General features: G+C 39.6%; 1 long non-coding RNA gene across 19 annotated transcripts in view; it reads left to right on the top strand.

The window, feature by feature from the left end:
• LOC119864794 overlaps nt 1–23306 on the top strand; it is a 293914-nt gene that overhangs the window by 115278 nt on the left and 155330 nt on the right. For 18 of the 19 annotated variants that reach the window (XR_005368706.1, XR_005368713.1, XR_005368714.1 and 15 more), the window contains 2 exons: nt 2420–2551; nt 6159–6202. This is a non-coding gene — a long non-coding RNA (uncharacterized LOC119864794). Of the gene's footprint in view, nt 1–670; nt 730–1657; nt 1752–2419; nt 2552–6158; nt 6203–23306 lie in introns of all 19 variants that reach the window. The other variant, XR_005368699.1, reaches the window with a different exon arrangement.

Genomic DNA, 23306 nt, shown 5'->3' with positions numbered 1-23306 from the left:
GGAACCAGCTGTGCCCTTGCGGTGACTGTACCAAAGCCCACCTTCTCTAACTGCCCAGGTCTGCTTCTTTTCTTTGTCCCCCAGCTGTCTTTGGAGAGCATTCCCCAACAAATGTTCCACGTGTCTGGCTCAGTCTCAGACTATCTTTCCAAGAAAGTGACTGCCAAATGCAAATGACCCCCAAATCTGACTGGCTAAACAAAAGTATTTATCTACATAGTTCAGCAGAGCACTTTTCTCCCCTTGGTCCCTTGGTGACTTAGGCTGATCAGATTCTGCTTTTGCCCCATGGCATCTGAACAAGCAGACTCTAGTTGTAAGTCCCTGCACAGCTGAAAGAGCATGCACCAGCTCCTCTCTGCACTGGCCTGAAGGGACCCATGACTCTGCCGCACAGACCCTGGACACACCCATAACAAAAGCAGACACCGAGGCGAGGTGGACCAATGCAAGGTGGACCAATGCACAAAAGCGCTTCACGAGTCAGGCTGAGACATGAGACCGTTCCAGGGTACCAGATGTCATAAATTGGTAGGAGCAGAGGGTCGAGGGACTGTTTTCCTTTTAATTTTTTAGATATTTATTTTTGCCACATTTGGTTATTTTTCTAACATTACCGTGAATTGTGCCCTATTTTCATGTCCATCTAAGTAATTACTTATTCTTTAAGGAAATATCTGCACGTTTATGAAAGTACTGTGAAGAGAAGACCAGAATTACTCTGTGAAGGTAGGGCATAAAAAATAGATACATAACATAAAAATAGTATGTTCTAACTAGAAAATCTTTCCTGCTACAAAACTCTGAGCTTGAAGCATATTCCCTGTTGAAAATGCTGCTTTGCAAATAACAGAGAGGTTAAGGTAGCACTAGCATGCGCCTGGTGCTTTCTTCCTAGCGACTGGGAGGATTGAAAGGGGAGTGATGGTCTCACTGTGTTAGGTCATATCCGTGTGCCTGTCCATTCTTGTACTGCCCTAACAGCAGCACCCCACATTTTAAGAAGCACAAAACCAGGGATCTGGACTGGTTTCCACATATTGCATCTTTTTTTTTAAGTATAGAGTTTTCTTTTCTCCTAGTTTTGTTGAGATATAATTGAAATATAACATCACATAAATTAAAGATATACATTGGGATGATGTGATATGCATATACATTGCAAAATGATTACTGCAATAAAGTTAGTTAACACCTCAGTGGCCTCACGTAATTGCCTTTGTTTTGGGGTGTATGTGGTGAGAACATTTAAGACTCTGAGAAACTTGCAAATGTGTAATTAAGTATTGTTAACTACAGCCACCATGCTATGCATTAGATCTCCAGTACTTACTCAATCTCATGGTTGAAAGTTCATACCTTCTGGCCAACCTCTCTCTTTCCCCAACCACCACAACCACCATTTTACTTTGTTTCTAGGAGCTCATCTTTTTTTAAGATTCCACATGAGAGTGAGATATGAAATATTTGTCTTTTTACTCTCTGACTTATTTCATTTACCATAATGCCCTCCAGGTTTATCCATGTGCTGCATGCAAATGGCAAGAGTTCCTTCTTTCTCACAGCTGCATGATTTCCAGTGTGTGTGTGTGTGTGTGCATGCGTGCATGCATGTACCACATTTTCCTTATCCATTCTTTTATTTGTGGATACTTAGGTTGTTTCCATGTTTTGGCTTTTGTGAATAATACTGCAATGAACCTGGGAGTGCATCCAGCGTCCGAAGGAAATGAAATCACGATCTTGAAGAGGTATCTGTACCTCCATGCGTAGTGCAACATTATCCACATCTATTACAGTTTGAACTTCGCCGCAAAACTGGTGCTTTATAGGGGTGAACAGACAGAAGCAATAGATTCTAATGAACTTGGATCTGAGGCCACAGAATATTGTTAACATCATCAGCACCTACTTCACCCAGAGCAAACTCTGAAAGCTTGCTAGAAACTGCACAGAATATATCCTGCTCTCTGAGCACTTCGTGTTTGCTGTCTTTTTCCTATGCTGGGTCTGCCCTCATCTCACCCCTTAATCTTTATTACATTTTTGTTCATTTCTCCCTCACCTCCACCCCTCCCCCCATTCCAAGTCAGCATCTCAATTTGCCCTGCCGTGCTTTGCATTTGGCTTAGGAGCCTGGGTCCTACCCTCTGCTTGGGGCTAACACTGATTCAGCATTCCCTTCAAATATGTATGCAAGGATGTGTCCCGAAACGCTCAAGAGATCAAAAACTTTTGTCTCAAGAGAGACAAAAAAAAAAAAAAAAGAAAAGTCAGTGGGCTTTATACAGCTTTGTACAGTTTAGAAAGCTACTACATGTGTGTATAGAAAAGATGCTGTATCAGCAGGGAGGAATAAAAAAAATCCCTTAATGGAGAAATCTAATACAAATTAAGTGATGTTCTCTTACCCTTCCAGGCATTTAAGGAACTTGGTTTTCAGGAGGATGATACGTTTTGGACATGAAATGAAGTACACTTTCCTCCCTGGCTAACACTGCCCTGTTTTGAACTTTTCTGCGCAGAGCTCGGCATGAAGACAGCTACTGAGGTAAGTAAGGGTGAGGTGCCCACACCACTCACCACCAGCTTGTGATCCATTATTAAAACCAATGGCTTAATATAAGTCCCAGGACAATACATTCTATTGAGAACCAGTTCAAAGGCAGGGATTTTGAGGACTACTATGAGCAAGAGGATGATACGATAAAAGGCAAGGAACAGAAAAGAAAAGAGAGGAGAGGATGGAGATATGAAGAGGAGAGAGAAGAGGAGTAGAGAGAAAAAGAGAGGAAATGGAAAATGAATATGCAGTTGCTCTAGTCAGGTTGTCTCAGGGCATTCAGGGCATCATGAGGTTAAGGACCATGACTGCATAGTTCATTGACTTTTCTTCAATGGTTAGAGCAGTGCCTTACACAAAACAGGTGATTGAGAATGAGTGACATGTATGTCATTTTCTGACGAATGAGAGAATGACATGTATGTGAATCGTATTTTACAAAAATGTGATTATATTGTACCTGGAATGTTGCAACCTAATCTTTCCCATTAATAACATACTGGGTACATTCTGCTGTATTAATAAATGAACATTTACACAGTTCTTTAGGGACTTCAGAGTGGTCTATGTTTTGCCTCCCTGGACATATGATACTTTATTAAGGCAATCCTTCATTGATGTATATTAGAGTTGTTTCCATTTTTCATTATTACAAACAATATTGCACTAAATATTTTTGAAAATACCTTAGTTGTTTTCTGATTATTTGCTTGGGAAAAATTCCTAGAAGTAAAATTGTAGGATATAAATCATATACTTTTATGGCATTTAATTTATATTTCCAAATAGCCTTTCAGGAAGATTAGCCCAATTTACTTTTCCACCAGATGCATATGAAAATAGATGTTCTCAACACTTTTGATAAAGAAATAGGCATTGCTCATCTATTAAAATATGCATTTCTATGCCTCTCTTAATATAAAAATTTCTTTTCAATCTGTTATACTTTGTTCTTTCCTTTTTTCTTGGTATTTGCATTTCTTTTTTTTTTTTTTTTTTTGGTGGTTCTTTTTGTATCCTTTGACCTTCCTAAATCCACCTCTGTTTGTTTCTTTACTGATTTTTAAGAGCTCTCTCTTTATTGAGAACATTAATCCTTATGCTATCATATATATTAGAAATATTTTCCCTTCTTTCTGTCCTTTGCTTTTTAGTTCTGTGTAGAACAGTGATCATGGTGGAAATTGATGCTGCTGGTGCTCTTAGGTTTGGTATTGCTGTTGGTAATGTTGTTTTCTGTTGGTGGCGGTACTGGTGGTGTTGTAGATTTTAGCACTGATGATGCGGTTGTGTCATTTCACCATATGAAAGTTTAAATTCAGCCACTAGCATATCGTGCTTTAGTTTCTGCCTTTGGTGCCATTCAAAAAAAAATTTTTTTTTTTAAAAAGACCATTGCTATGGGGGATGCCTGGGTGGCTCAGTGGTTGAGCATTTGCCTTTGGCTCAGGGCTTTATCCTGGTCCAGGGATAGATTTCTGCATCAGGCTCCCTGCAATGTGCTTGCTTCTCCCTCTGCTTGTGTTTCTGCTTCTCTCTTTGTGTCTCATGAATAAGTGAATAAAATCATTTTTTAAAAAAAGATCATTGCTTTGGTAAAACTATATATATATATAGGTAAAGCTATATATATATATATATATATATATATATATATATATATATATATATATTTGGGTCACCTGGGTGTCTCTTGATTTCGGCTTAGGTCATGATCTCAGGGTCATGGGATCAGTCCTGAGTTAGAAAAACATGTTTTGTTCTAGTGCTTTTATGGTCATTGACACACATACACTCTCATGTGTTTTAATATTAATCTGTCTGGAATAAATTTTATATAAAGTGCATAGTAGTGTCAAGGATCAGGAGATCATCATTCACTATCTCACACTATCTCAGATTGTGAGAAAACACTGAATTTATTGCTCCTAATCAGGGAGATGTATGCTGCTGTGTTGTGGTGAACCCAACAGAGAGGGCAGTGCATCTTACAGGGTTTGGGAAGGTGGGGAAGTGTGTCGTTGAGGGGCTCATGGATTTTTAGAGGTCTAAGTATCCTGACATCTACATAAGGAAGGTTACTTAGGGGAGGCTGCTGTTGATTGACACTCAGAAGTTTGTTTCTTAGAGAGAATCAGTTCCTGATAAGCTGTCTTTCCAAAGCCAGGAGCTTGGAAATGGAATGTCACTAATGGATTGGACTGACAAAGTAGGTCCATTGAGAGGAGTTGTTGATGAATTCAACAGGTTTAAAGGCAGTTCTGATGGTTACCTGTTACTGTGGCTACAGACAAATTGGGCCTTTCCCGTGATTATGGCAACTTTTACAATTTTCAGTGAGGATATAATTTTTTTCCCTAAGTGATGAAAAAAGGGAAAGAGATTATGTTTTAATCTGTTTATTTCTTTACAATGTGAGTTCTTGGAGGTTAGGAACCTCAGTTCCTCTGTTCTTTACTCCCAACCCTGGGACTCTGAGTTTAATGAGTTGAACTCTGAGGACCAGGGTCTCAAGTGCCTGCCTAGGCTATAACCATATACAGCCATTTAAAAGCAACCCAAATAGGCTTTTTATTTATTCATTGTTTTTTAGGAGGGAGGGAGGGGCAGAGGGAGAGACGAGATGTTAAGCAGACTCCTGACTGAATGTGAAGCCCAGTGCAGGGCTCAGTCTCACACCCCTGAGATCACAACCTGAGCCAAAATCAAGAGCCAGATGCTTAACCGACTAAGCCACCCAGGCACCCCTATACAGCAGTTTAAGTGGTCATGGATTCATATGATTTTGATATATTTTGATTTTGATTTTTGGCACTGGGAAGATCAAAAATCATCTTTACCCACTGCTTCACATTGCCAGGGCCACTCATATTTATTATATTTGAGAAGGCAGGCATAATTGATAGGAATCAGAAACATTAATACAAATGCTGTCCATCAGCATAACAGCCAATATTAATTAGTACTCACCACGGCTTTCAGTTAAGTCCTTTACATGGGCTGCTTCATGAGATCATCACAATAATCATCGAGAAACTTCTTATGCCTGCCTTATTAGATAAGGAGTTGAGGTTCAGAGAAACAATCAATGAGTCAGATGGGACTGGCATGAGGGAGGGATAGAACTAGTATTTACTTAACATTACATAACACAGTTCTTCAAAATATGTAGAATTGACTTTCAATTTGGATTATTTCCTATTGACCTTCTATAAATGAGAACTCAAATTTAGAGAATGCCAGGGACCTAATGTTAACTGGCACTATGTTCCAGGCGCCAGTACATCCATAACAGAATTTAATCTTCTCAATTGCCGTGCCTGGTGGCTGTTATCACCATTCACTTTTTATAGGACCTGAGGCCCAGAGAGATAGAGCAAATTGCCAAAGATCCACAGTTGGTAAGTGGCTGAGCCAGGATTTTAAACATGATGATGCTGTTTAGTTGCAGGGACTCAATTATGTTGTCCTGTGTCTAAAGCAAAGTGATCTGATGGTGTACTCTCACATTCCACAAACCGATTTAATTACAAGCTGTCTTGGTTAAGAGAATTATAAGAAGTGAGTCCAAAAATCTTATTCTCTTTCTTTTCAGAAATTTAACCTGTAATCCGAGTTTGGCTAATTCAAGCAAGTTTTGTGAGTAATCTGAAATCCACTTCTGTGCAACCCAATCCCTCATAGTGTTGCTTGATTCCTATAAAGAGGGTAATGGCTTTTCCAATTCAGTGTTAGATTATTTCCTGACTCTCTCATGATCATGGTGGTGTGGTACTCAATCACTGGATATTAAAGCAGAAGGAGTTTGCGATGAGTCTGCATGAGCAGCCCAAGCTAGGGAGGACAGGAACAATGCCATTAGCAGAGTCTTCCCACGAGAAGAAGCAGAAAGCCTTGTGGCTCTGGGGGTTTCCCACATTCCCATTTCAGTCCCCCAAGTAATCACTGATGGACTCTTGATGACCATAGAGTTTATTTCAATAAATGCCATATGTTGCTAGTTGGCATATGCAATCAAGAATATGACACTAAAAAGTAGTCGAATAATGTCATGGTGGTCACTAATTTCAGCTAACCTTTTACTATGAAATTCCTGTACTTTGTGGGATTTCACTTACTCTTTGGCAAAATTAAATAAGTCTAATTCTCATGAGGTCTTTTAGAAGAAAGGTATCAGTTAATTTTAGGCAGACAAACAAATGAAAATATCATTAGTGGTAAGTATAAGCTTTCTATCTCAAAGTGATTACAGAATGGCTTTTGTTTTCCACCGAGACTCTATCACCTAGCAAACTCAAGACATATTTGTTGAATGAAAGAATGAAAGAATCAATGAGGGTCAGGTAGTCTGAGTCCTTTCCAGAATCAGTAGGTCTCTTATCTTTGGGGAAGCTTGACATTTTCATCTTTCAGACACTACCAAGTGAAGGGAAACAAAGACGAACAAATTTCTACACTCTCAGGTCTTAGACTTCAGTGGTATAGGCGTGTAAACAAGTAATATAGATAGTAATTCTTTTTGGTAGACATAAAGAAGTTGCAGGGTGGAGGAAATAAATGCCTCATTGCCTGAGAACTGAGTTGGAGAACCTTCTTGGAAGAAGTGGTATTGAAGTTAAGTATTATTACAAGGAGAGTTGAAATAGAATGGTTCTTCAAGCCAGTGAGGAGTCCTGGAAATAAGGAGAATTAGAAGGATATATCAAGAAGCAAATAGGAAAGGGAGTTGGGTTTTGGTGAGGGGACGGGCTTTATATAACGCCAAGAAAAGATGTTATCTACCTTTAACATACAAATCATTTGTTTATTGAGTGAGATTATACATGCATCTTTCTGATAAGCACTGAGGATACTGAGAGTCAAAGTGATGTATCTAGTCTCTGCACAAAGATTCACATAGTCCAGGATGGAGGAAAACCTATTAAACCTGTAATTCCAGTTGATGGTGGTGAGGACCATGGTAAAGAAGTACAGGGGCTTTGGGGGCACAGAGCTTAGTGGATTTTTGGGGAAAGGGTTAAATAGGTAAAAAGCTGGGACTTGGGGAGGATAATTAGGAGCCAGCTAAACAGATGAGATAGTATAAAGAGGGAGAAAATGTTGAAGAATGTTCAAGAAATTAGAAGATCAGTCAACTAGATCTTAGGCTTCAGAGCAGATGTGAGAGAGAGGAGGCTGAAGAGATGAGATGGTTAGATCATCAAAGGTATTACTAGTCACATACCAAGCGATAGTGAATAGTACAAAGAGCTATAGATGTCAAGGGATCCACTGAAGGGCATTGAGCAGGGAGAGAAAAGAAATGCACTTTCATCTTTTAGAGTGGCTGCATCTTTTTGGTCTAGCTTCAGGAACTAAATGATGGAAGAGATTGTAGGACAGGGATTCTAGCCTTGGAGAATCAGGAACCTCAGTGTCACTGAGTCAAGGTCCTTCCCTGTTTTCAAAATGTCTTCACATTTACAATCTTCTGCAGTGCCGTGTGGAGGTAAAGGGAGAACATTTTTATCCCATTGGGCCAAGTAAGAGGCTGCATCTCTGGTTGGTTCAGACAATGGCCAAGGTTAATTAAGTGCCATGTTGGTTTTGTAGCTGAGGCAGCCCCAGACCTCTGGCTTTCTGCCACAGTGCATTGTCTTTTCCCTGTGTTTACTGTGTGGCTTTTCAAAAGCCCATGCAAAACCAAGTATTTCCAAGAAAAGTTGATGCTCTTCTCTATTTCAATCCTCAGAATGACACAATCCTTCATCCCTGACTGCCAGGCTGTTTTTAGCATCACTTCCCTATGTTACCAGTGACAGCAGCTTGTGGAGTGAGAAGGCTGCATATGTGATGTGATGTAAGGAGGCTCTGAAAAGATGCCACTGTCCTTAGAAGTCTTCCCCAATTTGTCTTCCATAATTACAAAACACCTTTGCCTTTATATTTTATCTGATTGGATGATAAAAGCCACCCCTACAAGAGGAGTCAGAGCTCAGCTTTTGTCACTTCCCAGCAAGGCTGGGGATGCTTTCCCACTCATGCCACGGCCCAGACAATCGAAGACTTACAGGCAATCATAGTTTGAATAGTGGAAGCGTTAGAACAGAACACAGGCATCACATTTGATTTCCCCATTTTATAGATGGAAAAATTGAAGATCTGAAAGAGAACATAACAATCCTAAGGTGGCATAGGTTGCTATAGCCTGGGTAACGAGTGTACCCTTAGTGTTCTTTCCCCCAGGCCTTATTGTCCCTAATTACGTGCTAGGGTTATGGTATAGGCAGCACTCAGTATTTGCCAAGCACTGTCCTAAATGGTTTACATACATTCGATCATTAAATCCTCATAAGAACACAGTGTGGGAGGCACTATTATTTTATACATGAAGACACAAAGATATTAAGTGAGTTTCAGAAATCTGCAGAGCTGGCAAATGTCAGAGCTGGGAGATGACCCTTGGGCAGGCTGGCTCCACAGACCAAGCTCTCAACCATGGCAATATGTTACTTTAGGGGAGAAGCTTGGCAGGTGTGTTGGGGGTAGAGAAGACCCAGAAAGGCAAGAGCAGCAAAAAGGAAGGGCATGTCCAAAATACAGTCTGGGCTGATTTATGATTTTGTCAAGAGGCTCTATTCTGTTCTACGTAGTAGTGAACCAGCATTGGATTCTCAATATATCCCTGCTCCTGCCTTCGAGAGAGAGCAAAGCTCACGAATTGACAATAGGACTGAACACAGGCCAAATGCATGCCACAGGTGCTGAAAAAAGGATAAGGCAGGCTGAGGGGAGGTTAAGAGAGTTGGAGTGTGCTGATTACAAGAGGCGAGAATTCCAAAAATTTCACTGACACAGCTCACATTGGTGGTAAGTGTAGAGTGTTTTCTTTATTTTTTTATTTTTTTATTTTTATTTATTTATGATAGTCACAGAGAGAGAGAGAGAGGTGCAGAGACACAGGCAGAGGGAGAAGCAGGCTCCATGCACCGGGAGTCCGACGTGGGATTCGATCCCAGGTCTCCAGGATCACGCCCTGGGCCAAAGGCAGGCGCCAAACCGCTGCGCCACCCAGGGATCCCTGTAGAGTGTTTTCTGCTAGAGTGTGTGATGGCCAGGGGGTACCCCTTCAGGAAGTGTGAGTGTGATGGGGACAGGATCAGAGATTTGTCCAGCCAGGAATGGTCCAGGAATTGTGCATGCTTCAGAGGGGGAAAAGAAGACTTAGAAGATGTCAGGCTCATCCCATGACCTTGAACAGCCAAGCAGTCAAAGAATAAATGCTTCCTGCCCGACTCCAGCAGGACCAAGACAGCATACATCACTCTGATCATTGGAAACTGTCACACAAAATAGAATGGGATGAATCACAAAATAGTAAAGTAGCCAAGTTCCATGTCTGTTGGTGTAATCAGCAGAAGTTAGATAAAAATCTCCCAAGAATTATTTCAGGGACAGGAATGCTGAGATGGAAGAGATGAGAAAGTAAGTTTGTCTAATGCGATCACCTAGTTTTCCTGAAACTTTCAGAATTTGGGGAATCTTTTGCCAGCATGACGTATTCAAAATTGTATTCCAGTTATGGGTTGTATATTGCTGCAAACCAAAGATGCCTAGTAAACAGAAGCTTTGCTTTCCAGCATGGAAAACATGATGTCTAGCTTCATGTGATTCAGTTAATTAACCACCACTTATTCCTAGACATAAGGCACCTTCTGCAGATGATTGGGTTTCCCTTTAGTGGGTGGCAGGGAAAAAAAGTAGCATAAAGCAAAATACATGTGGCGGCAACTAATGGAATTATTTCTTTTTCTCTTGCTCTGATGTCTTGGGAGTGGAAGCGTCTCTTGTCTATTCTGGTGAATAGAAGCAGACATGAGTTATTATTATGGTCTCTGCCTCATAATTTCTGTGTCACCAAGATGTGCTCTGTTTATTACTGCACTTAGAAAGCTTTGGAATATTAGCCACAGAAAGTCTCTCTCCATGGATTCTATTACCACACTCTTCAGTTGTTCCAGGAAACTGAAACTATAGAATCACATTTCTGGGGAGAAATAGCTCTCAGCCTTGTTCCTTCCTGGTTGTGTGCAGACCACTGGGAGAGTTTTGTTATAGATCATTAAAACAGGAGTGATCCCTGGAGGTCCTCTGGTTTATCTCCCTGTCCTTGCCTGGCATATTTGAGGAATTGAGATCCAGGGAGTGGAGGGGGCTTGTTTGAAATCATAAGAGACAATATAGATTTGGATCTCCAATTTCACATATTCCTAGTTCTGTGAATTTACTCTTCTTAGATCCAGGCAACCTCTTTTGGAAGTTCTAAATGCACATGAGATGGGTAAAGAGTGTAGGTGGTGACCAGTTCACCCAGTGGGCCCGTTTTGTGAGGCATGGAGTACCCTGGTGTCCATCCACAAGGTGGAAATAATGAAGATACCCTGGAGATTTTAAAAATGGGTAAGGCAGGGTAAAAATGGTTCTAATTCTATCAGAGCTCCTTGAGAATGCTATGGCTTCTAAATTTCTTTCCCTTAATAAGAAAGATAAACAGAAGGTCTTCCCAAAATGAGTATAGCAAGCCTTAGTTTTCCTCATTTGTAAAAATGGGACTGGCTTTACAAGAGTCTTGTTAGAATAAAATGAGGTTGGATATATAGAGCTCCTAGCACTGCTTCAGGGGTAGGGGGCCCCTTGGTGCCCTCCTTTCTTTCTGTTTTGAGATGGAGAGTGCTCTCTGCAAGGATTGGTCATGGTGTTGTGGTCTCTGCACAGTGGTAGGGACGGGGCTAGAGGCAAGCTTCTTGGGGGTTGGAGGCCAGCCTTTGATTCTAATCTCTTCATTAAGATTTTTTAAAGTGCTTGATGGAGAGGGATCACATGAAATCATTTATTCCCTTACAGTGGCTCCCCACAGCACTGAAATTAAAGTCAGAATCCTAATCAGGGCCCAGAGGCCTTATGTGTCCAGAGCTCTGGTCATCTCTCTCCTTATGCCTGTCTTTCCACCCTGTTCTTGATGCATGGAGTGAGAACAAAACCAGTGTTCAACAAATATTTGTTAAATAAGTAATCACCACAATTCATGTGTAGACTTAATTAGTAGTAGGGGAATAGTTCATTAAAGTTAAGATTCTTCAGATCATTTGTATACCTGCTAAATTTTTCAATAATTAAAAAAAATAATAGTACCCAATGCTCACAGAGCTCAGTGAAATTAGAATGCTAATGTACTACTGGATGGTGCATAGCTTGTAATTGTTTTGTGGCTACAATTAGCAATATGTATCAAGAACCACAATAAAGATAATATCCTTTGATCTAATAATGCCACTCATGAGAATTCATCCTCAAGAAAGAAACTAAGTGAAATAAAAGGCCATATTAATAGAGATATTCTTTGCAAATTTCTGTACAGTAACAAAAACATTGAAACATTCAAGCGATCCAACTAAATTATGGTTTCTTCATTGAATGGAATGTTATGAACAATTAAATATAGTAGTGGTAAAGCATTTACAAAATAATGTCTAAAAGGAATATCAAATAGCATCTACACTCTGGTAATAATTATATGAATGTGAATTTATCTGGACAAGAGCAGTGGAGACATATGGAAAATAAAAGTTGTATTAGGTTATGGAATTATGCTAGTTTAAAAAAAAATAAAATCAAGTATAGGCTCATTATTTTTATCCAAAGTAAATATTCTTTAGAGAGAAATGAATAATACATTAATAAATAAGAAAATGTTATTAGAAACAAGATTGAAGAACTTTTCATTTTTTAGTTTTATGATTTCTATTTGGGAAAAAAAAACTCCTGCTTCTTCCAGCTGGAATGTGAAAGTGAGGAGACGGTTCTTCACATGGGAGATGAATGGTCCTTTTTTGTTCTTTCTATGCCTTTCTCTGTACTTTCCTTTTAACCAAAAATATCCTCTCCCCAAACTTCACTTCTAATTGCTCATTGTTTTCTTCAAGTGCCTACCCTTCAGAAGCATTCTGAAGCCCTCCTCCGTTACTATTCCACTGATTTATTCACAGAAGAAAAAAAAAACCCTTGAATATTCATTTATCCATCCAATCAGCAAAGGCATGAGGCTTCCTTAATCTCTCATGGTCATTTGGAGTTTAAGGTATTCATCCGAGACTTTTAGTCTATCTTTCAAAGACACTGGCAAGAAGGAAAAGTGACAGCAATCTGTTGTTTCTTTATCTTTTTTTCTTGAAATGATAATTTATCCTGGCCATAATTCCTGGTGGAGCATTTGTCTAATTTCAACTATATTTTTCATTATCCCATGAGCTAACGGCTAAGTGGGTTGCCTTTATTGCACTGGATTCGAGCTTTAGCATTTTTCCAATATCTGGTGAAAATATCCATTCATATAAACAGAAACGCCATAATAGCTGCATGTGGAAGTTCTGAGGTAATGTCTCTTTTCTCAAGAAAGTTTCAATTTAGAATTTTCCAGAGTGACCCATGGAGCAGTCTGAGATTCTCCATTCCCATTGGGTCAGATGAATTTAGTGAGAGCAGACAGGGGAGATGTTGAATGGCTGCCATATTCCAATCAGTGCAAGATTTCTAGCCTCTGGTTGACAAAAGGATTCCTAATCACGGATGGGGTAGGAAAATAATAGACGTCCTCTAGGATAAGTGGGCGGGAAGAAAAAAGTAGAATAACATTTCTTGGGTGTCTACAATGTGCCAGATTTATGCACGTGGTTTTTAATATCACTTTTCGTCCCCAGGAAAACAAGGTGGATTTCTCAGGGAGATATTAACCCATTTTCTAGGAGAGAAAACAAGATGAAAACTGTAATAAAGAAAAAGAAAGAAAGAAAGAAAGAAAGAAAGAAAGAAAGAAAGAAAGAAGAAAGAAAGAAAGAAAGAAAGAAAGAAAGAAAGAAAGAAAGAAAGAAAAAAAGAAAGAAAGAAAGAAAGAAAGAAAGAAAAAGAAACCTTGGGGGCAGAAGCTTAACAAGATTACCCAGCAGATTAAATAATAGAGCTCCTCACCCTGCTTAGATGGTAGTTAATGATGGGGGTGTTTTATGCAAGTGTATGCTTTTTGGAATCAAATGTAGGTTGGGCAAATAGGTAGAAAATGAGATGTTTTATTGAAAAACACAGTCTCATTCATGCAAATCATTTTGTCCTATCCTTTTTACATCACTCCTAAATAGAAATTATAAATCTTTTTAGCGAAGCTCTTGATTGTCTGAATATCGGGAAGGCTAGATGTATTCGAGAAATAATATTGGGAGTTCCCCAACCAGTGGCTGATGGGAGATGGTGAATGAGTACCCCCAGCTCCCTCACCCTGAAGGAGAAGACTCTGAGGTGTGAATTTTGTGCTGACTCCTACTAGAGTTCCCAGGAGAACTAAGCTCTAGGTCGCCATAGTCGTAACTGGCTTACCAGTACACCCTTTAGAAACTGCCTTCTTTCTTCAATGACTTCGCCATTTCCCTACGAGTATCCACTAGTATTGCCTCTTAAATAAACTACTTGCTCTCAAATCCTTGTCTCAGGATCAGCTTCTGGGTGAACCCAGTCACCTAATTCCATTTGATAGCAAGTACAACCCAAGTAGAGAAGGCAAGCCTGGACTCTGTGAATGGTGGAGCTCAATAAGGCTACCTATCACCCCTGAAAGAATGATTTATATATTGAGAAGTAAAATATGTGTATTCCAATACCACATCTTAAGGTAGACCAGGGTTTGGCAAATGATAGCTCATGGGCCGAATCTGGCCTATTTGATTTTTATGGCCTGTACTCTGACAGCTAAAAATGGTTATGTTTTTAAATGATTGTTATATAGTACTCTACGTTACATAAATTGTCATTTAAGTGATATAAGTTGTTAAATAAGTATCCCAAATATTGTTTCTTGGTCTGTGAAACCTAAAATATTTACTGTCTGGCCCTTTACAGAAAGTTCGCCAACTCCTGAGCTTTCAACTACCTGGAAATCCTGCTGGTCCCTTAAACCCCACATTTGTACTAACCGTATGTCATGGTATTGGACCAGCCAGAGTCCTTGAAAGCAGGGAGTGTTAACCTACAGGATATAAGTACCCCGAAGTATGTCCTGTCCTGAAAACATGGTTGTATTCAGTAAGTGTCCTCTCTTTGGAATTTGATGCAGGCAACATGGAGGGGATAAGTTAGGTGGGGAGCAGCTTAAAGTTTTGAAAGTGATGTATAGGGGAAGCTGTGAGGTAGAATCAGGTTGGAGGACATATTGGGGTTTGGGCTAGGCTATTCATACGGAGTCAGAATTGTGAGAGGGCAGGATAAATAAATGTTATGAGGAAGCTGAAACCTTGAAACCATGAGTTATGTATAAGACTTGATGCAGGGAATGGACATAAAAAGATTGCAACCCAAGGATCTAAGTAAAGCAGCAAGACTTTCTCCATAGCATGCTGTGAATGCCCCGAGGTTGGCCAGGTCTTATTTTTCATTCTAACCCCAGAACTAAATGCTATTCAGATTTATCCAATAAAGCTTGATTAACATTTATAAGTTAAATCATTGCATTTGCCTTTTATCCCACGATCTAACAGAACATCTTTTGAGTGGCTTCTGTTGCTTATGTCTTTTTATGACTTTGCACCTTGACTCCACAGTTGTATCAGAAGACCCACAGGCCAAAAGCAACGATGGAAGCACCTTTACAGGCTTCTTCTCACAAATTCTAATGTAGTCATTAGATGTTGAGTGAATATTTGCTTATTGATGCATCAATACATTTAAATATATATGTTTTGCAGGAAGACCCTTGAACAACATACATTTGAACTGCACTGGTCCACTTATATGTGGATTATTCTTGCTAAATGCGATATAGTATTGTAAATATAATTCCTTTATGATTTTCTTAATAACATTTTCCTTTCTCTAGCTTTCTTTATTATATGAATACAATATATAATACATAGAGCAAACAGAGTATCTGTCAATCTACTGTTCATGTTATCAGCAAGACTTCCAGTCACTAGTAGGCTATTAATACAATTTAGGGGGAGTCAAAGGTTATACCTGGATTTTTAGTGATGTGGGTTGGAGGGGTACCCCTAGCCCCACATTGTTCAAGAGCCAACTGTATATTTATATCAGAACAGTATCTTCAGTAGCATATAGGACCCTTCAGTCATACATATCTAACTCTCTACTTCTACTTGTTCTTCCCTAAAGATGTTATCCGTGTACAATATTTGGTAACTTTACTCATCTTTTCTCATCTCCCTGAGTGGATTATTTTTGCCTTTCAAATTCCCTAAATTGTCTCTGGGACATAGTCTTAGGAAATTACATTCCCTTCAATTCTCAGAGCTAGTATTACAAAAATATTTCTAAAGATATTCCATCATTCCATGAAATAATAATAGGTCATCTGTGAGGCAAAAGTAAAATGCTTTGTTCTTGGGAATCAATACATACAACAATGATTTTTTTTGACAGGTACTTTTATTACTCAATATCTACCTTCTAAAAGTGACTTACCTTTAGACAACACCATTATCCAATATTTTAGTATTATGGTGCAACAGTATTCTTGAAGCAAAATGGTATAGTAGAACATGTATGAGATGCTCTCAGAAGGCAGAGTCAATCTACAAGAAAACTCACATTTATATTTCTGTGGTATTTTGACTATTGCTCAGGGGTATAAAGACTTTTCTAGTAGGCTTCTCTTTTGTGAGTTTCTGTAGGACTTGGTTTTGCATGTGCCAAAAAATGTCAGTGCTCCCTTATGCTCAATCTCATTGCTTCCAACTTATTTAGTCAGATGGCTCTTGGGCACATCCAGTAAAAAGCCAACCACAAAAATGAGCAGTTGCTGTTTATAAACTCTGCACATTGTTATATAATCCAGATGACAGCACAAGTGTGAAATGCTGTTAATATTCAGCTTTAACCACAGTTTTAACACTTGCAGACAGTGAATGTGTTGCTGGGGTGTCCAGTTTTACATTAGGAAAAGTCCTGGTGGAAATGGAAACTTTATGAGCTGGGTCTATTGCATTGAAACTTTATTGTGCCTATTACATGCTGAGGTACCAAGGGGCAGTGAATTAGACCCATATGAAGAGCCAGAGTCAGTTTTCCACAAAGCCCTTGGTTGGTTCTGCTATCATTCAGTGCTCTGAAGTATTTAGCTATGTGTTATTTTATGGCATAGTTTAGTCTTCAAACTATGAAGCTGGATCTGGCTTCTATTGGGTCATTTAAGGAGCTAACTTTCATCTCTTGAGGGACATTGCACCATACCTAGAAAAACCACTTGAAAGTGGCAGGAAAAACAAACAAAACAAAACTCATTAAATACTAAAGTTGGTACAAATCTTTTGTTGCATTTACTATGAAGTCTCATACTAATACCTCCATCTCTGTATTTAGCCACAGCTGGTATAACTTTATCAGGTAGAAATGTCTTTGGATCCAAGCAACAAGAACTTTGATTAATAGTGGTTTTCATCTAACAAGAAACTTGAGAGGTAGTGCTAGTTCAAGGGTCCAGTTATGTCAAGGTTCAATTATGTTTTACTTGGCTCTTCTCTAACAGACTCAGGTGTTTAATGCAGCTCTAGACATCATTTCTATGTTCAAGTTAAGGTGGTGGACAAGGGGGTACTTGGATGGCTCAGTTGGTTAAACATCTGACTCTTGGTTTTGGCTGAGGCCATGATCTCAGGGTCATGAGGTCGAGCCCCAATTTGGACTCTGTACTCAGTGTGGAGTTAGCTTGTCCCTCTCCGCCAACCCCTTCTCCCACTCCTGCTCTCTCTCTCTCTCTCTCTCAAATAAATAAATAAAATCTTTTTAAAAAGATGATGGAAAGCAGCAGTCATGACTTTCTTTTCAGGAAAATAAAATCTTTTCTGGAAGCCTCAGAAGCTTCTTCTAAAATTTGAACCATAGCTAGAAGGAAAATAGAACAGAAGATGATAATGGTTAATCATCCAGAAGTGAGCACATCACAGGTTCTTTTGGCAAAGAAGGAAGGTGCTCTGGGCACTGGGTAGGCATGTGACAGCATCTGCCAAAATGCCCTTCAGCACCAGCTCAAGTCTCTTCTCTGATCCCACAAGTTTATCCTTTTTTTGCTTCTTCTTGCTCTTATTTATCTAATCTGGCCAATACATTTCTCAGGGAATCTGAAAGTAGTGTTCAAGCCAAAAAGTTAATACTAAATTAATAATTTATGAAAAATTATACATATTTAAGAGTAGGAGAGGAATGCAGAAAAACCAAGTGGCTTTAAGAGAAGGGGCTTTGGATTTAGTTCTGAATCATTTTTGAGTCTTGGCTCAATTCTTATCTCTTACCACAAGTGTGGTAGATTTAGCTTTCTTAAATTTCCGTTTTATCAGGAAAGCAATAAAAATAATTTCCGATTCAGAAAGTGGTATTGAGGATTAAATGCATGTAAAATGCTTGTCAAGTGCCCGCCTGTGGTTAAGCACTCAGTGAATGTTAGCTATAGTGGAATAGTCATTGATTAAAGCTTGAATATTTTGATGTCATTGTTTTATGTAATTTTTAAGAAATACATAGAATTTGAGGTGCCTGGGTGACTCAGTCAGTTAAGCGTTAACCCTTGATTTTTGCTCAGAGTCATGAGATTGAGCCCTGCATGAAGTGCCACACCCAGTGTGGAGCCTACTTAAGATTCTCTCTCTTTGTCTCGCTTTGGCCCTCCCTGCCCTCCCTCTCTTTAAAAAAAAAAAAAAAGAAAGAAAAAAAAAAAGGAGAGTTAGATATGTCTAGTTTAGAGCACTATTAAATGCTCTTGGTGGTTGTTCTTCCAATAAATTTCTTAGTTTGTTGATTTAACACGCATGCTAGGCTCATAGAAGCCCAAGGTCAAGTGTTGGAGATTCAACAATGTAATGGTTGGTAAGTTTAACACTTGAAAAAAATACATATAAATCCTACCTACCTACCTACCTACATACATACATACACTGATACATAAGGTAGTTAATTTGGATGTTCATCACATTATTGTGGTTTGGTGTGATTTGAGATTGATCAGCTCTGTTTATGACCCATTTTTGCACTCAGTGTTGTATAGATAAATAGAAGAGAAACACTTGGAATATCTATGTGGCACATAGTAACCAATTAAAATATATTACACTTATTGTTTTATGTATTATTTTGTGTTTGCATATGCCACAAACATTTAATCTCCATGTATATTAGATGTATTATAGAATTATAGAATATTAGCTCTGGAGGTTAGCGCATGTGCTGCTGAAGTTAGCAGAGCTTTAGAGTTTAATAACAGATGTCAGAAGCCCTTCATAAAGGAATGAATACAAGTAATGATAATAAAAGTGATAACGTAAATAATGTCATACAAAGTTCTTTCCACGCATTATTTCACCAAATGCTAACATCAGTTGTATGAGATGAGGTCTATTATTCTATTTTAGACATGAGAAAACCAGTCTTTGGAATGAATATACAATTTGTCCAAGATTGCATATCCAGCAAATACTTTAGATTTGCTAGAATGTAAACCCAGGTCTATGCCATCCTAGCATCTAAGATCTTATTTCACATGACATTATGCCTCTACTCGTCATTGTTTACTGATTGCATCAAGCCTTAATATTTGTTCAATACATGACTATATAAAATGAAACCTAGGTAGAATGTTTCTAATGGAAGATGTTCTTTCTTGGTCGCTGTTTTACTAAAGCCATGGAACCACGTTGCTTTTATTTTTTATAAGACTCGAGAGCCCAGACATCAGGGAGTACTTCTCTAAGGGGACTGCTTATTTTCTAAGGTGGACTTGATTCCCTACTTATCCTGATTTTAATTTTAGAGCATAAGTAACAGGTGTTCTTATTAGCTATTTAATAATAGGAAACAATAGGTTTAATAAAAGGAAACCATGTCTTACACATTGATCTGCTCTCTTTGGGGCTTTCTGCATTCTGAATGATTCTGTGTTCCTTTCCCTTAAAATCTCCAGTGAATGCACTGTCCATCCATCCATCCACCTGAAGGGAAAGGAGGGGACTAATTGTGATGGCAATGCAGATGATATTCCAGTTTTCATCAACTGTTCTTTCCTCAAAGTTTAACCAACTTCAATTAACTGGAGGAAGAACTGAGACAAAAAACGTTTAAGAAATTTGTGATGCAGCTAAGGAATTCATGATTTTAGTGTTTACAACCCATAAAAACAAGAGATTATATATAATGAGTCACATACGGCTCTGCCAAACTCCCCCACGTAGCTTCCTACCCCATATATCCATTTCACTTTCCCATGAACACCTAAAATCCAACATGACCCAAACCAAACCCATTACTGTCCATCTACTCCCCCATTCTCCCTTCACCACACAAATGGTTTCTTCTCCATGGTGCCCATATCATTGATTGGCATTCCTACCCAATCCATTTCCCAAGCCAGATGTCTGAAAAATCTAAAATGAGAATTCTCAATTCTCTATTCTTTCCATCCACTGGCACAGCCTTAGTTCAGACCACTGTTCTTTTGTCAGCTTCACTTGGATTACTGGAATGGCTACTGTCTTCAGTGTTGAGTGCCCCTCTTTGAACCATTCTGCAAGTTCCAGCAAGGTGACTGATCTTTGGTTAAGCAAGGCTGATATTGTTGCTTGCCTACTTATTAGTCTTCATGGATTTCCTTTGACTTCAGCAAGAATTCTGAATTCCTTACAGAGGATTTCACTCTACCAACTTATCTCTGCTCCTCTCTGCAGTTTCTCTTCTCACCCCACCCCTGCAGCCCTTCTAGAGGGCTCTGGCCTTCATCATTGTCGGTAGTCTTTACATCATATTCTTGCTTCCTGGAAGCATTTGCTTCCCTTCACATCAGTGTTGAGCAAGTAATTCCTCGGGTTTCAGCTTCGAAACAATTTGCTCTTGGAAGCCTTCCTCGATTTCGAGGACTGGGTTACATTCCTTTCTCTACAATGCCCCTTATCTCCCTGCTTACTTGCACTGTTCACTGATCTCTTTGAAGAACTAACTGTGTGTGGGTTCCATCCCTGTGGTCTCTCCTAGAGCCCAGCATACGGTAATTGTACTTACTGAATTAAGTACTTACTGAGGAAATGGTGTGCTGGCTGTGAGAAGGAAAATGAGGGCAATATGCTAAAGTACTTCAGTTATAATATATACCTTTGCCTCAATTATCCTGTTATTTTGGGGCACCTGGGTGGCTCAGTGGTTGAGCATCTGCCTTTGCCTCAGGTCATGATCCCAGGGTCCTGGGATCAAGTTCTGTGTTGGGCTCCCAGGGAGCCTGCTTCTCCCTCTGCCTGTATCTCTCTCTCTCTCTGTGTGTCCCTCATGAATAAATAAATAAAATATTTTTAAAAAGTTATTCTGATATTTTGAGGCAAGGCCTGTGAATACATGTGTGTGTGCATGTGACACATATGTGTTTAGCTATGATGATTAGAGTTATTACTGTTCATTTTCCTTCTCTCAGCCTAGATAGATAAACAGGATTACTCAGTAGAGGCCAGAGAACACAGAGCAACTTTTTGACTCTAGAGCCATGCAGACAACTTTTATTAGTTTCCACTGCTATGTGACAGATATCTAGAAAATCAGTGGCTTAGCACAACCCCATTATTGAGCTCACATTCTCTATGTCAGTGGTCCAGCATGACATGGCTGATTCCTCTGCCCAGGGTACCATGGAGTTGAAATGAAGATGTCAGCCACACTGAATTTTCATCTCCAGGCTGTAAGAAAAAAAAATCCTCTTCTAATCTTATTCTTACTATTTGCAGAATTCAGCTCCTTATGATCATAGGATTTAGGTTTCTTTTGCTGGCTCTCTGCTTCTAGTGGCCTTTTGCATGCTTTGCTGCATAGCCCCTTCTGTCTTCAAACCAGCAGTGATGTGTAGAATCATTGGCGTGCTTTGAATCTCTGACCTTCTCTTCTGCTGCAAGCTGGAGAAAACCCTTTGCCTTTCAAGGGCTCGTGTGTTTAGGTCAGGCGTACCCTCATACTCTCTTAATCTTCAGGCCAATTGATGTGGGACCTTATTTATATCTGCAAAGTCCCTTTATAGCCGTATGTTCCTGTTTGGCTGAATAAATGGGAGGTATAAGTACATGGGGGTAGGGGGTTAGGAATCTTGGGGGCTGTTTAGAAGTCTCCCCACCACATAAACAAATTGTACCAAAAAAAAAAAAAAAAGAAAGGAAGGAAGGAAGGAAGGAAGGAAGGAAGGAAGGAAGGAAGGAAAAAAGAAAGAAAGGAAACAAGTGAAAGCCAAATAGAGTATCTGTAATAAAATTTGGTGATGAGAATTGGGTTTTGGGTGGAGGGAAACATGATCTAATTCTTGGAGGAAGATGTATCTTCCTGGCATCACACTTGACCCTGTACACGTGCAACTTGTCCAATGCAAACATGAATCGCTGTAAAATTGGAGGCTGCCTTTTAGTTCCAGCTTCACATTTCATGGCTTCCTTACTCACTGTCTGGTTGGTCCTGGACATGTTTTACAGAATTCCTCCTCTTTTTCCATTTTCCTCACTAGTATCATTGTCACCATCATTGTTATCACTACCCTTTAATGATCGCTTCTTCTGAACCAACATGTTATGTATCTTACATCATTAAATTCCTTTAAGAACTCTTCTGTAGTTAACTGCTGTGCCTGATTCCTAAATTCACTTAGGACCGTTCGGCACATAAGTAAGCTAAGGCTCTGGTTGTCTGATGCTCAAGTTCATTTGTCCCGTCCTGATACTTTCCTGTCTTTTGAGAATGTGGTAAGCCAGATTCATTCAGCGGCATGTGTGGGAAGTGGAAGGATTAGAACCCAGCGCTTTGGACCTCCTAGCTCACCCACCTACCCTCCATGGGTAGAGCAGTAACTAGAGACATCTGGCCCACCTTCTGAGAAAGTGGCTCTTGTGGGCAAATAACACGTTACTCATTTATTTCCCTTTTCATTATTAGTTCATTGTGAGCTAAGTGACCAAATGATCTTAATAAAATTGGCCTCTAAATACCAAATTGTAAACTTGCATGAATCAGGATCATGTGTCCTGTCAGATTTTTTTCTTCCTTTTTAAATTGAGTTCCACTTTAACATTCTCAGTGAAATGTAACAATAGGATGCTCTGTTTCAACAGTTAGTCAGACCCAGCTGCTATGAAAATAATATGTTTGAGAAAATTGACTTGACATTTGATGGCCTTACAATTCTTCTGACAGGATATAATCAACTCATTAGGAAGAAACAGAAGCCTTCCTTGTATAGCCACGTATTTCTGGGCATGACCACATTCCCTCGGAGTGGGGTGGGCAAGCGTTCAGGGCACGCTGGGGCTTCATGGCCTCGGGGCCAGCACTCAAAGTGACCGAATTTACTTTCTCTTCCTCTGTCCGCTGCCCTTGATCTGACGAATGGGAAACATCACTTTCTTCAGCCAACAATTTCTTTTTTTCTTCTTCTTTTCCTTCCCTGAAGTCTAAATTTATAACAAGGGCTTGGATTTTTAAAAGATTCTCTCAGCCTTCCTTCTGCTCAGGAACAGCTGGGACAACTCTCTTGGGAAAGTGATTAGAAGCAGGAAGTGGCAATTGGGATTCCTGATTTCAGTTCCCAGGCTGGTCCCGAGTTCTTTGTGGGACCCTGAGGGGCTCATCCCAAGCCTTTGCTTAGCTCATGCTTACAGCTCCCGGTTGCTTTGCCTGTGTTAGTCTCAAGCTAGCGATGTGGAAG

This window comes from Canis lupus, chromosome 13, assembly GCF_011100685.1.
Source record: "Canis lupus familiaris isolate Mischka breed German Shepherd chromosome 13, alternate assembly UU_Cfam_GSD_1.0, whole genome shotgun sequence".
In the NCBI taxonomy this organism is placed as follows: domain Eukaryota; kingdom Metazoa; phylum Chordata; class Mammalia; order Carnivora; family Canidae; genus Canis; species Canis lupus.
This window is presented reverse-complemented; position numbering and strand designations above follow the sequence as displayed.